This window comes from Vombatus ursinus, unplaced genomic scaffold, assembly GCF_900497805.2.
Source record: "Vombatus ursinus unplaced genomic scaffold, bare-nosed wombat genome assembly UNPS02014772.1, whole genome shotgun sequence".
NCBI classification, from domain to species: Eukaryota; Metazoa; Chordata; class Mammalia; order Diprotodontia; family Vombatidae; genus Vombatus; species Vombatus ursinus.
In genome coordinates this window covers 20,476,565-20,483,299 of record NW_020954550.1, presented here as the reverse complement: position 1 = coordinate 20,483,299, position 6,735 = coordinate 20,476,565, and the positions used below count along the sequence as shown (strand labels likewise).

General features: G+C 38.6%; 1 pseudogene; it reads left to right on the top strand.

Moving 5' to 3' along the window:
• Positions 1–5,085: 5,085 nt before the first annotated feature.
• LOC114044082 lies at positions 5,086–5,583 on the top strand (annotated as a pseudogene).
• The last annotated feature ends 1,152 nt before the right edge of the window (positions 5,584–6,735 follow it).

Below are 6,735 nucleotides of genomic sequence, written 5' to 3'. Positions count from 1 at the left end.
CTTCCCCAATTGTCTTTCTAACCTTATCTCTGTCCACTTTAATTCAATTAAATATAGAGTTAGTAAGTACCTATTATGCACAAAACTCTGTGCTTGGTGGCTAGAGATATATAGATTAAAAAATCAATACAACCCCTATCCTCCAGGAGTTTACATTCAAGGATGAGGCATAAAATATGTACACAAATCAATAAGATATGATATGGAATGATGTCAAATTAAAGTTACAATAGAATACTGTATATAATGTAAGATCTGATTCTTCAATAAAACCTTAAGTAATAATCTGAAGGAGAGTTATTGTCCAAGAACAGATGATTTTAATGAGATCGAGCATCTCATGCTATCCTCATCACAAGTCCTTAGAAAATAGGACTTCTGTGGAAGGAGGTTCAGGGTAAAGTAGCAGGAGAGGATAGGAGGATGTAAGCTTAATTTGAAAGAGAAAGGAATCATGTGGTTGACTTGGAGGGATTTAGATTAGTGAAGCAGGTCAAAGGTTGAATTTGGGGAGAAGAAATTTGGTAAAATTTGGAAGAAATTAAGAAAAATCTGAAAAAGAACAATTTCCAGAACCAATTACTGGTCCAGAGGAAGGGGATCAAGGATGATTAAGGCAAAGGGTTCAAGAAGTATTAAGGAAGCTCAAGGAGAATTAGGGAGTAGAAGCTGAAAAGGATACTCAAGAAGAAGAAGAAGGTAGTTGGCAAGGCAAGTCAAGGTAAGTGGAACAATGAGAGGGTAAAATAAATTGATAGAGTGGATGGGGGGGGGAATGGGGCCAAATGGTGAAACAGAAAAGAGGTTAGTGAAGAATTGGATTTCTTTTTGTTTGTATTTGTATCCTCAGGGATTACCACAGCGCCTGTCACATAATAATAAATGTCTATTTCCTGCCTGGTGGGTGTGAATGTGGAATTGTTGAGATTATGGAAGGGAATATCATTACATCTATCACTATCAAGAGGAAATAACTTGATATGAAAGTTTTGACCAGGCGCTTAGGGTTTAGATGTGAATATCCACAAGTAGTTTTTTTCTACTTTATTTTTTTTAAAGGCTTAAAATCTCAGCCAGAGAGAGCAAGAGAAATTGTACAGTGCCTTTCCTGAAGTGTATGACATTTGTAATCTTACCACAGTTATCTATGTTCCAAGTGTAGGTTGACCTCCTTCCTGGGGTAGAATGTGAAAAGGCTCAAAGAATACCTCCCCACACTCACGTTTGTTAGGAGGGAGGAAATATTCCAAAAAAGGAAAAAGATGCAAGGCTTCAATGGAGAGGGGAAAATGGACCTTACCACGGAAGAGGGGAGACTGAATCTTTGTCAGGGTATTAAGAGAATGGAAGAATGTTATACAGGGAAAAAGGAAGAAAGGGACAGCTGTACAATTAGAATTTAAAAACAAATTTGAGGCTCTTCCTGAAGAAAAAGGATATGAATATCCTGAGAAAGATGTTTGTTCTCCAAAGAATGGTATCTATCGGGTGAGAGATCATTCACTAAGGGTCAGAGGAAGAAGAGAAAAGTATTTGGTGATTGCCTGCTTAACTGATAACACAATGGAGTAGTATGTTTTCTTCCCATGGAATGTTCTCAAGATATAAAAGAACCTCCCAAGACTTATCTAAACGGATAGCAAATGGCCACTTCGGGTGATTCATGTAGGCAAATACAATTTTTTTTTTCCAGAAGGAACCTAAAAATGGGTAACACTGAGGAAAATCCAATTTGTACCCTGATCATCTTCAGTTTCTTGCCCAAGATGTCATAATCATTGTCAATCCTTTTTAGGTCTGACATGCATCCAAAATTTTAGAAATCAGATTTAAAAGCATCTAGAAGAAAGACAAATAGGATCCCATGGGACAAAATACTTCAGGAAAAGTATTTATGTGGGTATAAAAAATGTTCAAGTACATAATTCTAAAGACACTAGACGGAAACAATTTCAAAGTGGGGGATGGGATTTGTCTGAAGCTATCAAGGTGGATGAACAGGGAACTCACAAATCAATATATAGTTAGAGAAGAAATATGCAGAATATGGAGTAAACAAAATAAGAACATGGTAAAGTAGCATGAAATTATGGTAAGGTATAACAATGAGCTTAGCCTGACAATGGAAACTAAAGATCACAAAAATCTTTTTTTAAGAGATTGGAAGAAAAACATAAAATAAAATTAATCCTAAAGTTGATGTGGTGTGATAGCGCCTCAATACATCTCATTTGCATCTTTGTTTCATCAGGGAAGAGTTATTGTTAAATGTTAATGAGCACGCTCAGATCCTTTCTCCCAGGGAAATCCAACAGGCTTTGTGGTAAAAGTCAATCATCAAGCAACCACCAATGATTTATTAAGCCCCTACATCTCTCTTCCAGCCAGTCTGGTCTGCTTACCCCCTCGTGGACTTGTCTTACCATCTCAGGAACTCTTTCCTCTTCAGGAACTCTTCTCTTACTCATGATGTGCATTCTACTTGAAACACTTTCTATACTATCCACTTTTCTAATTCCTACCTAATGTTTAAGGTCCAGATGAGATCCTACTTCTGGTGTGAAAACTACTCATTCCAGCCTCCTTCCTCTGACATTCGACACTACTTACTCTTTGTATCACTCATTTGGCACTTAGTATACATCGTCTCACATCATCCTTTGCTAAAGTGTCCATTTCTTGTTTCCCCACCCATACTATATGCTCCTTGAAGGCAGGGACTTTGTCTTACTTTCTTAGCACCTGCCGCCTTGCACACCTTGGGGCTCAAAGTTGATTATTTCCCCATTCTAACCAATGGGGGAATTCTTTCTCCTCCTTCAATTTATATCCAGGTTACTTTTTAATAATAATAGCTGATATTTATAGTTTGCAAAACACCTTACATATACTCTTATTGTATCCTCAAAACAATCCTGAGAGATAAGTGCTATCATTACTCCCCTTTTACAGGTGAGGAAACTGAGGTTAAGTGACTTGCCCAAGGTCACACAACTCATTAAGTGTCTGAGGCTAGGTTTGAACTCAAGTCTTCCTGACTTTAGGGCCAGAGTTCTATCCACTGTGCCACCTAACTCCCCTTTCTCTATGACTCCTTATTCTCTATCTGTCTGTCTCTCCCTCTGTCTCTGTCTCTCTGTCTCTCTCTCTCCCCCTAGCCCCCACCCCTGCTGAATCTAAAACTTTTCTTTTGGGTCCCTAACAGTCTAGTCTATTCTCATTTTTGTTCCTCTTTGCCCTTTCCTTTCAAGTAATAATAATATTTGTATAACACTTTACAGTTTACAAGCACTTTTCACACACATTACCTCATTCAATTCTCAGGTTTTAGCATACTTAAGCACCTTTGTTACCCAATGTTGTAGAAAGTGACATTTTGTCTACCAAATAACCAGGAAAGTCATATACCATAGAAAGCTTTATATCATCAGGGACTGCAGGAGAGGAGCACGGGATGCTAGCAAGAATGTGAAGTTCCAAGCTTTAGTTTATGTTGCTCTCTACAAGTACATTTTGTGATGGTCATTTCTGCAAGTATTTTTCAAAGATGCCTATGTTAACCCAAGTTTTTCTTTGACTGGGTCTGCTGAAGAGTTACAGAAAATTCTGGTTAGATGTACCACAATGGGTAACCTTGGGCCAAATGGATTAAGACTGAAAATGTCTCTGTTTCTACAACCATTTTTCCCTTCCTTTCTCCTTGCCGAAAGGAAAAAGTGTCTACTCCAAAATCAACCCTTCCATCTGAAATCTGAGTTTTTACTTCCTTAATTTTAATGACTTTTTCTCTTCAACATCTTCCAACTTGTCTTTTCACTGGTTTCTTTCCTCTGTCTTCAAAAGTGCTATCCTACCTTGGGAAAAAGACAATAACTTTCACATGACCCATCTAATCCCTCTAGTTACCAGTCGATTCTGCTTCTTTCATAGTCAAACTTTCGTCAACCCTACTTATCCCTCAACACTCTTCCCCCAGCGATCTGACTTAAGTCCCATAATTCAACTGAAGTTGTATTCTTTTTTTTAAATTTTTTATTCAATTTAAACTTAAATACAAAATAGGAAAAGAAAAGAAAAAAGAACATTTCCATATACACAGCAGCACATATGAGAGGATTCAATATGAAACAATAAATTGAAGTTATATTCTTGAAGGTCCTTCCTGAACCAATGAATCTTCTTGGTCTTCATTTCTTTTGACCTCTCAGCAGTGTTGAACATTGTTGATCAGTCCCTTATTTTGAAATGTTCTCAAATCCAGGCTACAGCTAAAGCTAATGTCTTAAATCTCCTGTTCAAAGTCTCTTTTTCCTTTCACACCCTAAATGTGGACATCTTGGAAGGATTTCAATTGTTGGCCCTCTGTTCTGTCTTCATACTTTCTGGCTTTAACCTATCCACCATACAAAAGATTCCTAAATCTTTATCTGTAGTCTTTTTTTGTGTCTAAGCTCTCATCTCTTCTTCCTCCTGCAATGCATTCCTTTGAATGTGCCACCATTACCTCAACGTATCTAAAAACACACTCATGAGTTTTCTACCAACAAAAATGTCTAGTGACCATTCCACCATTCTCCAGCTGTGTATGTTCAAAATGTCTTTGATTGTTCTTACGGCTTTACTCTTATACCCAAATGGACACAGAACTTGTATCACTTATTCTTCACTATGTCTCTTCCATCCAACCCCTTTTTTTGAAATACCACTGCCACTACCCTCTTGTCCTTATCATTTCACATCTGGCTTGCTACAATAACTTCCATATGGGTCTTACTCCCTGTCCATTTTCTTATCTCCAATCCATGCTGCACAAATGCATCTTGTTAATGTACTGTTTTAGCCTGCTCTTGAGCTCCAGGTATAGTGGCAGCAGTCACAAAAAGGGGGAAGAGAGCAGGGTTTGTGGGGGACAGGGTTCTGTGTGAGTGTCTACAGGAGGGGGCAGAGCCTGAGTGGAACCAAGGAAACAGAGGAGGTGGGGCGACGGGTTTAGTTAACACCTGAGGAGCTTTGAGACTCAGTGTCAGTCTGTTAGCCTTCTGGAGCTGAGGCTTGGCCTATTCCATCAGAAGCTAAATCTGAACTCTTGCCCCTACAACAAAGAAGATGGAATCCAAACCTGAGCTCGCAGAGGACCAGAAACAAGATGTTTGAGAAGCATTTGATTGCTTTGATACAGATGAAACAGGGACAATAGATGTTAAGGAACTCAAGGTGACCATGAGAGCTCTGGGCTTCCAACTCCACAAAAAAGAGATTGATAAAATGATAGCTGACATTGAACAGGAGGGGATGGAAAAATCAATTTCAGTGACTTCATGACTGTCGTGACCCAAAAAATGGCTGAAAAGATGCCAAAGAAGAAATTATGAAAGCTGGCTTTCAGTCTCTTGGATGATGTTGTTACTGGAAAAAAAAATCTCCTTCAAGAACTTAAAACTTGTGACCGGAGAGCTAGGGGAAAACCTCATTGATGAGGAACTGCAGGAAATAATTGATGAAGCTGATCAAGATGGAGACGGAGATGGAGAAATCAACAAACTGGAGTTTTTCTGGATCATGGAAAAGGTCAGTCTCTACTGAGGTCAATAGTTCTTCCCCTTTTGCAGGCATAGGTATATACAAATAGATTTACTGGTTATGAAAATTCCTTATGTTTTCATCTTTTGAGGCATCACTGCCATGCCCAGAGGCTGGTTTTCCCCCTCCATTAATTTATTAATTATATTGGCAAAGACCTGATTCCATCATATGTTTTCTAAAGAATCCTTCATAGTTCTAGATAAAAAACCTTGTCATGGATTCACCAATTCAGAGCCCACAAGGCTTAAGGATGGAGGGCTTAAAACTCCCCTCCCCCCCTCACCCTTTTGCCTGGCATCTCTTCTTTCATTCATTAATATTCACCAAACCGCAAAGCAAAATTCAAGTGTTATGACCACTGAAGTAGAAACAAAGAATAGCTCCTTTAAGGTTCTGGTTCCCTAATCACCTTGCTTCCATCATCTCTTCTCCTTGCCATGCTCAGCAGGACCATGTAATTGGCTTGTAGGATACTATTTCAAGCCATTTTTTCCTTCTCTCTTCCATTCACCCCCTTTGATTTTCATTGACTTAGTTCTTTTTATGAAGAAACTAGCCTATCAATTTCCTTGTTGTGCCTGAAAACACTCTGACATACCTATTGTCTTATGGAGGGCTTAGAGTATTCCACGACATCTTCTCCAGTCAATTTTGGAGTTGCTGCATCTAGCTCATCCACTTTGTGTGCCATCCTGACAAATGCTCTTTCCTTTTCCCAGGCCAGACCACCAAATGAAAAAAGTTAATGTAATGTTAGCATAAGAAAATCATAAATAGCAGAAATTGGTTTAATACTAACATTAAAAAACCACACAAATAAGTTCATAAGCTTTAGTTCATAAACTTTAGTTCATAAGCTTTAAGGATTTAGTTGCTTTGAAAATTGGGGTGGGTGGCAGATCATGTTTCAAATATTTAGCAAAGCCCTTTTCCTTGCTTGGAAGGAAAGGAACCAGCTGTTGTCTTCATTAGAAATTCAATGTAATCATGGCCATTTACTATTGATTTTGTTACAAATTCCTCTTTCCCGGTTAGCTCTAAGAACCTTACTGGTTCTTATTAGTCCATGACTTTCTCCTCCTTGGATATATGGACACTGGCCATCGAGTGTCCCACATGGGTAGTTTGACACACTGCCTTGTAACTCCCAGT